At 38.7% G+C, this 10,889-nt stretch overlaps 1 pseudogene across 1 annotated transcript; it reads left to right on the forward strand.

Moving 5' to 3' along the window:
• Window positions 1-472: 472 nt before the first annotated feature.
• Window positions 473-7,020, forward strand: LOC146487440 (uncharacterized; annotated as a pseudogene). The gene is made up of 6 exons (XR_014857844.1): window positions 473-604; window positions 2,101-2,363; window positions 2,819-2,933; window positions 3,704-3,746; window positions 5,100-5,235; window positions 6,121-7,020. The product of XR_014857844.1 is annotated as an uncharacterized LOC146487440 (transcript).
• The last annotated feature ends 3,869 nt before the right edge of the window (window positions 7,021-10,889 follow it).

A 10,889-nucleotide genomic window follows, 5' to 3' on the forward strand; every position in this document is an offset into this window, starting at 1 on the left:
AGTAGGAACTGAGCTTAAAGGAAGGATTGTTTGGCATTTAAAAATACCAATTTGTTTTTCGGTTCTAGATGATATTTCTTAATGCAAAAAAAATACATTCTTTGTTATAGATCTAACAACAGCCTTGTTAAAACGGGTTTGACCTTATAATTACAAACTGACTTTTCAATATGTGGCCACTCTCCAATCGGGTTAATTTTATGGATGTAAAGTGTGCAAAGAACTCCTGTTACACAGCATATAAAAATTGGTTTGGGTTATTCAGCGAGGGCTTCATAAAACGCCATCGAAATCTGAGTAGTTTGACTGAAATGTGAGCTCATATTGTCATGTCGTTGACATGCAAACGTAACCTGTCACTTATTAGACCTTATTAAAGCCGAAAACTCAGGTTTTGATTGAAATTACGAATCGAAACTCCTGCTTCATACTTAAAAAGCCTGAATTACTTCAGCATATGCATGGCAACTTAGCACTGGAGTGGGATTTTGTGCTGGAGGGAACAACAGTATTTGTACCATCCTGGTTTTGAAAATGATTTTAATGTTTTGGAGTACAATCGGATTGTTCCCGCGGATCCACGGGCAATTCTGCAGTTCACAAGGTTGGTACAGTCTGTTAGTCATTGTTCAAGAGGCAAGAGAACGTTCTTATATCTTGCTCTGGGATTTATTATGATTATGGCATTAATGATTAAATGACTGGGTTTTGAAGTGGACTTCAACCAGGCCGAACAATCAACAGAAGCAAATTTTTGTTCGAATGTGTGAGTTGAGACGACCATTAGAAGTGCAAGTATCTGTTCGTCGAGAAATTCCAAACCAACGGTGGTCCTTAGAAGAATTCAGCTAAAATTCTAAAGGTTGGCACACATCTGGAGAAAAGTTCACGACACTTGTTGCTGGAAGTAGTCGCGGCGAGTTATTTTATCTTGTGACCGAACTACCCATTTTCGTCCAAAAAGAACTTGTCGCAAAGACCGAGGTTTGGTCCCTACGATTTGTCACACGAATTCTCAACTGCTTAGGAGAATTAAAAGGACAAGTGCTCGGAACTTGTTCCCTTATTGGTCCCTTGTTGTGAAATATTTGTTGGACACGGCCCCTGCGGCCAGTCCCCTCGTGCCAATACTACAAGGTAATTGTTCCAGGGACAAGTCCCAGCGACCTGTCCCTTCATTTGGGGCGACAGTTAAGATTTTGAGGAAACGAATTCTGCATTAACTCCCGTAAATGTTTTCTTGAAACCTGCGACAAATAATGGATATAACGATCCAAAAATAGGTTGTTCGCAAAGGGCAATTTGTCGCGCGAGACTTGCGTGCGAGGTTGCGCTTGATATTTGGAGTTTGTTCTGCGCGTTAGCACCTCCGTGCGTAAACAAGTTTCTACACAGCAAAACGAAGACGCCGCTAGGGTTAAATGCCAACCCAACTTAATCCTACTCTTTTACTTGAGAATAAAGCAAACTAGATAGTAGAAGAAAAAGCTTAGTGCAACATGAAAACCTACATGGCTTAAATTGCAAATTACTGCGGGCGGAAGTTATAAATTTTAGTAGGTGATAATTTGAGTACTAAAAAAAGGAAATCTTACAAAAAAGTCAAACAATCGTCCGTAAACCTTGGCTAAGAAACCTAGTTAGTTTTCTTAGCCTTCAATACCAGTTGTTATTTAATAATTTCCTTATGTGAACCCGTGACTTTTTAACGTAGAATTTGAAATTACGTTCGTAGGTAAAGGTAGTAAAGCAATTGAAAGACGACCATCGAAAACGTGAGCAGAAAGATCTAGCAGGTGGCTTGCTGACATTGACAGTAATGATATATGCTAATTACATTTGGCTATTCTTGTAGGCAGTCAGCACGGAGAACTTTAGTGATGTATTAAAAGCTTCCGTTTCATTTAAACCCACCGAAGCGGAATTTGGGTTTAGCAGGTCGACCATTGTCTCAAAAAGCAAAAGTAAAACGGATGCACTTATATCGTTTGCCATGCGATTACTTTTCTTTCTATGAACACGTCTCTTCCTGCAATATGAGCTATAATAGTTACTGTTTTCAATCATATTTTGTTTTAATGCCAACTCTCCACTTTTCAGATGATTGTCGCCAACTGGAGTTCATGCCAGACTATAATTATGATGGCAAACGTTTAGAAAATCACGTGATACATACCACTGACGTCATCGTGGAAGGTTCGTGCCGAGCCCTCTGCTATATGGAACCCAACTGAGTCAGTTATAACTTTGAAACAAAAGCGAGTGACAATGGAAGGCACCACTGTGAACTGAACAATGCTACTCATGAAGGTAGCAAACACGACTTGGTAGGCGCCCCAGATTATTTTTATCGTGGTTCAAAGGTACGTGGGTTTTGGAAAATTAAAGAATTGGCAAGTGTTGTCATATACTTACAGATTACGTTTACACGATAACATTTAAGGTAGGGCCACACTGTGGTACATATAGCGAAACATGAAGCGGGGCATGTTTCAGGGACAGTTTCCTTCTTGTGACGTTGTCGTTTTTATGAAAAAAAAATTTCCCCCAACATGTTTCATGTAGTTCTGCTGATTTGAATTTATGCGTCATGAAGAGGGGACAAAGTGAACCAAAATTCTCAATGTGGCATCGTGTGCACTGCATTTGAAAACTGTCCCCGCCAGAAAATATTGCAGTGCACTCGAAGCGGGATGTACAATAAATCACATTTAACGATTAGCTGATGTCTAAAACAATATATTAAACTGCAGAATTCAAGCTGATCCGAGGTGCTTTGAAAGTTACAATCGATTGATATATTCTCTTCCTTTCTTAGGACGCTTGTTTGAAGAATTCTTGCAAGAACAATGCAACTTGTCAAACAGGTTTCACTGACAAAGGATATCGCTGTGTGTGTGCAGGTGGATTCAAAGGAACGTATTGTGGGAAAGGTGGGAAAATTAACATACAATTCCGGATTTCTTCCTCTGTTTGTTTGTTTGAATACAAAAATAAAATAAATCACGATACACTTCAGCAAATCCTAAAGAATCTGCTTTTAACTGGGCTTAGATACATAACTGGGCTTAGATACATTATTCCCAAAAATGGGCAAAAGTTATTTCTGGAATTTCCCTTAAAAACTCTCAAATTCTTGAAAATATTTCTAAATTTTCGAAAATTTTTAAAACAGCACTTTATATACATTTTCATAGTATAACAAAAGAATAATGAAGATGTAGCAAGAAGGAAGGGCTGATAACCATGAAAAAGCTAAAAATTAAGAAATGGCAAACGTGCAGCGCGCAACCATCAAGCTATGGATGGACGCGGGAGGTTGCTAAACACGGAAGAAGTGTAAGAGTCGCTCGCGGCTACGCCGCGAGCGACTCTAGCTGCTTGAGTGCTTAGCAAACCTCCCAAGTGCATCCATAACTCGATGGTGGCACAGAGCTGTCGTAAATGCCATTTCTCAATGGAAACCCACTGTCAAGACTGGTAAATTTTGCATAGATCATTATGAGAAAGATTGGCTCGCTCCCCTCGCTTTGAGTCTCCAAACGGTATGGCCGGCGATAAACTGAGTCGGCTAGGCATATGTATAGAAGGGAATGGTTGTTCTTCCATGTAGAACTAGTGGGAAAATCTCTAGCTCCAACTATATTTTTTGCCTTTCATTCTGTGCTTGTTTCTTAATGATTTTTTAATGATTTTTTGGCAGGAAAGCCCTTTGTCTCGTGCAAGGAAATTTACAATAACCACAAGTAAGTGAAAAATTTTGGGGAGAACCGTTGTCTCAGCTGCAATAAGTCAGGAAATGCAGAAGCGTTTAGCATCTTTTATTTTTTTCTTTGTCGATCTTAGCTGTTGTATAATAATGGCACAAATCAATATATGTTAAAGGAGGGATATAATGTTTCATGCAAGGCTCATACTGGCATTTCGAAATTTTAACAGAGCTGCTTTTAGTCAAACACATAACATAACATAACATAACAACATAACATAACATAACATTTTATTCAGGAGGCTTTAACACAAATACAAAAACATTCTGAAGAGGGAAATCGTGAGGTTAACCCTGTTCAAAAACAATTTCTCTGACTAAAAACTTGCAAAAATATTTTAAAATTTCTAGAACTAGATAAAATTCGATCGCTACTGATTCAATAAATATTCAAGTAAATTTTAAGTCTACTCTTAAAAACAGATAATGATTCGGCATGTACAACATATCCTGACAAGTCATTCCATTTACTTACAATGCAAATAAAGAAAGAATATTTGTAGCAATTACAAACCGCTCTTCTCAAGTAAAGTTTATAGTTGTGGTTAGCTCTTGTACGAGTACTTTTGGCAAACTCAAAGAAATCTGGGAAAGAGAGGTGATCAAAGCCAAAAACTATCTTATAACATTGAACCAAAGATAGAAATTCTCTTCTCTTTTCTAATGTTTGCCATGTCAGTAAGCTACAACGATGTTCATAACTCATTTCGCCACGTTTCAGTCTGCCTTAAAGCAAGTCGCGAAGCTCTACTTTGAACCTTTTCCAGCGGCACAATATCGTTAATCAAGTACGGGCTCCAAACAGGAGCCGCTTACTCAAGTATAGGCCGGACCAGTGACTTGTAGAGCTGCGAAAACACATCCTGGTTATTTGTTTTTTATTTGATACCCAATACTATATTTGCCTTATTCACCGTTGCAAACACATTCTTGCCCCAGGACAGGTCAAAAGAGATGGTTACCCCGAGGTCCTTGGTGTTCTCTACCGACCTAAATTCCCCTCCCAGCGAATAAATAGGATTGGTTTTATCCCTTCTATGTTTAATACGCATCACCTCGTATTTATCCGGCTTAAAGTCATCTGCCATTTATTTGCCCAACACTTGATAAAGTTTTGATTTTCACGTTATTAAAAGAGCGTTTTGCACCTTTGGCATATCTGGTAGCAGATTCCCTCCATATCTACGTCAAAAAGGAAGGAAAGGAAAACTAGATTCTTTAATGCCGCAATAGAATGCTGACAGATATTTAAGAAAATATCTGAGTTTTGTGAGATTTTTCTTAGAGTTTAACCTAAGCGCAGAAAGGAATGCAATTATTTTGTTATCAGGTCCAAAAGAAACAAAGCTTATTTACTCCAAATGCCATCTGGGAAGGTTCCTGTGTACTGTAGCATGTCACGTCATGGGCTTGGAGCATGTGGAGGAGGCGGGTGGACGTTGGTCATGAAAACTGATGGCAATAAGGTATCACATGACAACCAACTGTTTGATGTATGTAGGAATGTGTATCTTTTTTTACGACTCCTACTGACAAAATTAGCCTAGTTGTCGGAATAAACCCTGTTAGCGAATTAGAAACCGAGGTCTTATATTGTTGTGGCGCACTTAAGTCACCAACTTACTAGACTACACGGCGTCTAAATTTGTGTTTGAAGCCCACAAACGTGTAAAAGGAACTTTTTGTCCAGGCTTGCATCAAGCTGACTACAGTCAAGCTGAATCAATGGAATAATAGCCATAACGCTATACGTTCTGCTTTGTAGATGTAGTAGTTTAAGCTCGTTCACACACCACACCAATTTGTCTAACACAGCATGGTTGCGAACTAACGATTAAGCAAATGTGTGCCAGACATTTATAACCGAGCACAATGTAAGCATTCCTGCTGATTTTCCCAAGTATTATAATACAAAGAGCTAACAAATTCTTGTTATCTTGTTGATATCAATGTATTCCTGGTTCAATCATGATTGCTATAGCAACTGGGACCTGGGGTTATCCGATCTGCTCGGCCACGCTTTTAAATAGCCGGGTAGCTGGTCCGCCTTGCACCAGCCCCACACACTCCGGGTCGTTATTTATTTATTTATTTATTTATTTATTTATTTATTTATTTACCGATTTATTAATTTTTTTACTTTCACTATTTGCTCTGGATTTGTATGCATAATATGATTCAAGTTGTTTCTTCGTAGTCATCAAATATCACATGATAAAAGCCTTGAGCTGATAAACTGATGCAAATTAATCCATTTCTTTTGTATCGAACCTTCCGGTTGTCCTTTAAAATCACCTTCTAGAACGATAATAATAATAGTAATTTGGTGATTACTCACTTTTGTTTGTCAGCAAACCTTTCACTACAGTTCCGAATTCTGGAGCAACAAGGAAACCTTCAACCTTGCAACAGGGAGGAGTGGGCTTGACTCTAACGAGACCAAATTACCGACCTATTGGAACACACCCTTCACTAAGATCTGTCTCGGTATGAAGATTGGACAGCAGATCAACTTCATTGTCATAAACAAGACCGCCAATTCGTTGTATTCATTGATCGCTGACGGGCAATACCGCAACACCACCCTGGGTCGTGACACATGGGAAACCCTTCTCGGGAGTGGCATCTATAGCTACCTCCAGCCAAACTGTAACATGGAAGGATTCAACGCTGTGTGTAATGATTTTTCTAAAGAAAGAATCGGAATCCTTGGTAATAATGAAAACGATTGCTTAACCTGTGACTCCAAAATCGGATTTGGTGCTACAGGACACCATGATGGCGTCAACACCTGTGGATACGTATACTTTAAAATTTCAACCGCGGCCATGGGATATATTTTTGTACAGTAGACAAGAAATCGTCATAGTTTTGGGATCAAAAGAAAGCCACTAGCGTGGCCCAAGTCCTACCTCTAAGAAAGAAGTCAGTTTGTGCATATCGACAACGCCTCCTCTACTAGTCGGAGCCTCATTGTGGTGTCCTTCAAGGATCTGTTCTCTCTCAGCCAGATCTATATACCATTTCAGCCGTTACACAGAGGTGAATATGAATTTTCCAAATCAAAAGTGGAAGCATGCATCCTTGATATCAATAATTCTATGACACCTAACAAGTTCAAACTTAATAGTCATTAAAACTGAGCTGTGAGTGCTTAATACTATAGCTAGTTATCGACCAACTCCACCTTTAAACTCTGTCTATGCTATCACGGAACTGATTAAGGTGGATAAATTAGTAAAAGGACGTTAATGTATTGATGGCTTAATTATTAACCCTGCATGAAAATTAAAGTGAATTCATAATATACGGAACTTACTAGGCGACATTTAGAAAGATCAAGTTCCCTCAAGCAAAAAGTAGGAAACACTCACTTTCTTATCTATCCGGTTTTCTAAGCATCTCTTTGAAAAGCTCCAACATGTACAGAATGTTGCGACTACTCAAGCATTTGAAAAAACGTTTCAGCACACTCTATCTATATTGAAAAAACTACACTGGCTACTTGTTAATTAGAGGATGGAATTCAAGACTCAAATCTATGTTTTAAAGCTTGTCATGCAAAACTCCCCTCCATCCGTGATAATGGTAAATATTTTTTGGTCTAGCTATAGCCTAAGTACAATCTTGAAACGTTAACCTGTGGAAAGCAAAATTTTTCAGTAATTGCCCGAATGTTCTGGAACTATCTGCCTGATTGTATTAGACGTTCAGACTCCTTAAGTACGTTTTAAACTAGTGTTAAGACCCTTTTATATAAAATATAAGACATTTTCATTTGATTAGTTTTCATATTAATTATCTTATTGTGTCCTTTTATAGTTAAAATTTTAGTTAAGTGTTTTCAAAAGTAATAACTGTTATGTAAATCGTTAATGGTTTTAGTGGCGCTATATAAGACTATCATAACAAAAAACTTATATTTATCCGAAAACCTCTTGAGTTGAAGTAAATCGCTAAATCGTTAAACCGCTAAACCGTTACATTGACAGTTTGGAGATAATCGAGACAATTGTGCGGTGTATTAACGAACCACTATAAAAAGTCAATGTTCTTTTTGAAGACTTTTGAGCTCAGGTAATCCAGAAAACTTTCAGAACAACGCAAAGGAGCACAGTGGGGGGGTTAACATATTAGTAGAATGGTAGCGCCCCATTAGGTCAGTCGTAGCATTACGCCTTGAGTAAACAATAGTGTTGTGAAGGTAATGTAAGGGTGTGTTTTCGACTTTAATTTTAGAATACAGCTGTTATTCCCTTTCGATAGTTTTGATGGATATTTTCCAGATTATTTGACATTCTCCACAGCTGTGCTGTGAACAGGTTTACCTACTCCCTTTAACCTTGGCTTGGGCCTTCTCGAAGGTTGAAATCAAGGCAAAACACTTAAGGATTTTGTCAGCCTGATTGGTTTTAGTTTCTATATATTTTCTTAGAACAGTTGTGCTGTTTTTTTCCGGTTAGTGTATTTTGGCGAAACCAATCCTTATCTCTGGTTGGGACCATCTGGCCTTTTCTGAATTACAGTAGTTAACTTGTTTACAGCACACTATAAACAAAGGCGTGATTTGAGTGATACTGGTAGAGTAGATGTAGTATAGTGAAGAGTTGTCATCGAGAATATAGAAGAACTATAGAGGTTCCTGGTGTCTCTCCACTGTGTCAAGGGAGTGTCTTACAATAGGCTTCTATATTCAACAAACTTAGGGCGCATCTCTATCCCTAATTGGCTTCAAGAATCCTGCCTTGCGACATAGAAATATACACAATCTTGTCATAAACTATTATTTATTCAATACCAAGTGATGCTAAGCGCCACTGAGATAAGCAACAACCACTCTCCCAATAATTAAAAATCAGAGTCTCTCGTATCATCCCAAAACTCAAAAGGAGAAACCGTCCGTAAGCTGCTTTTTTAAAAACCATTTGAAGGGAAAGATGTGGGTGTGGCTTGAATAACAGTTTTCCCTATCGTTTTCTGTGCTTTAGACATTGGAGAGAGGATAAGAATGATGTATTATTCCGTAAGTGAAACAGGCATACTCGGAAAAAATCCAAGTGCTCCTATCAGGAGTCGAACCTAACACCTTCCGATTACTAGTTCGGATGCTCTGCCACAGAGCTACAGGAGACTTATGGGAGCCAAGGCTATTAAACTAGCTTCATGGGACAAACATCCACATACTGCTAGGATTGGAATGTCATGTGTAGAATATGCGCAATGGAATAAATGTGATGGAATATTTTAAGCCTGGTGAAAAAATGAGAATGATGTATTATTATTCAGAAAGTGACACAGGCGTACGCGAAAAAACAAATCCCAGTGCTCCTATTAGGAGTCGAACCTAAGACCTTCCGATTACTTGTTCGAGTGCTCTACCACCGAGCTACAGGAGACTCGTGGGTTCATTGGACAAAAATCCTGCATACTTCTAGGATTGTAGTGTCATGTGTGGCACATGCGCAATAGGATAAATGTGATAGAATGTTTTAAGTCTAGTTTAATATAATAAAAATATTAAAACACATTAATTCCATTGGGGAAGATAAATGTAACCTTGTGCTCCTCTGATGTTGAATCATCCACGTGTATCTAAAATAGAAAGAAAAAGCCAGTATTTATACGTCTGCAGTAGATGATAATAAGGAAAATGAAAAAACTCAAGAACAGGGGAAAGGGCAGCCTGCAAACGTGCACGTATTTCCGGCTGTCGCTGTCGTGGTTGTTGTTAAATATAGGTACCAGGATAACCAGCTCGGTAAAAGATGGTATTGGGAAAGGTTAGAGCCGCTTGGCGGAGGGAGGAAGGGACCCTGCATCTCTTTTTGGTTGGTCTGTTGGAGGGATTTTGAAAGGCCCTATAAAATACATTAATGACAGTTTTCTCTACCCTTCTCTATGCTGCTAAAGTTTAGCTGATGGAATACCTAACTCCTTTGGGGCGGATAGTTCGCCTATAGTCCCTTAATACCCCCAGGGGGGTAAGAGTCGGAACCTCCTAGCGCAGTCACCCTGTGTGGAACTTGTCCTTCCCACGAGAGTAAAGAAGCAGTGATAAATTTCCGCTACGACCACGTGACTTTAAAACACGTACGCTTGTAAACAAGAGCTTTTTGTGGCAGTTGACTGTGTGATATTGACCGTAACGACACACGTTCAGCTTGATACATTTTCAGATTGACAAGCTTTCTTTGAGGGTATAGAACCTTCCTGGGGTCATTAAGTAACGCCAAAAACGTTTCTAGTGTACGGAACATTTTAAGCTTCCCTCGCAATATTAAACATATCTACATTTAAAAAATGGATGAGTAACCAGGCTAAGACATAATAATTTAAAGCGTTCTCTGCTTAAAAGTTAAAAAAAAAAATGGTTACAACGAGCTTTCGATTGCCAATCTGCAATCTTTGACAAGTGATGAGTAAAAAGCGCGAACATGAACTGATATACAACTAAAAGTGTGAAAAAGAAAAATTATAATAAAAACAATAAAAATCTTTTTGTAGGAATAAAATCTGGGAATAAGAAATGACTTATGTCACAATTGCCCTGGTATCAAACGGCTACCCCCAATCAAACATATCCTGAAGAAGAAATCACCTCCTGAAACAACTTCATCCCCAGAAGAGTTAGTTGGGATGTTCTTTAAATGGGTCGATCCTACAAAGCCATATCACGGTTTCGCAGTTTTACCATACTGATCAAAGGTCTAACCGAACCACTCACAAGACTACTTAGAATTAACGGATTCCGAACCGCAAACAGATCCCTCAAGACCTTGCAGCAGGAATTTATTTCCTTCCAAGTCAAGACCACCGGTTGATCAACAGACAAATGTTGTTTACAACATTTCATGTGCCGGATGAGTTAATGAACATATTAGAAACACAAATGCCTTTAAAAAAGGTTCCAACATTGCAACACACGCATGGCTGAATGACCACTCCATTAACTTCAACACGGCTCACTTCATCGACAAGGGAAGTTTCCGCGTTTTGAAAACACTGGAATCCTGGCATACGGGAATCACAAGTGAACCAGACAATAATACGAAACAATTATCCAGACAATAGTCTATTTTATGAAGAACTTCAGTTTAGCATTTTATTCCCCAAAAAAATT

The sequence above is a fragment of the Pavona decussata genome, unplaced genomic scaffold, assembly GCF_977016875.1.
Source record: "Pavona decussata unplaced genomic scaffold, jaPavDecu1.1 SCAFFOLD_16, whole genome shotgun sequence".
In the NCBI taxonomy this organism is placed as follows: domain Eukaryota; kingdom Metazoa; phylum Cnidaria; class Anthozoa; order Scleractinia; family Agariciidae; genus Pavona; species Pavona decussata.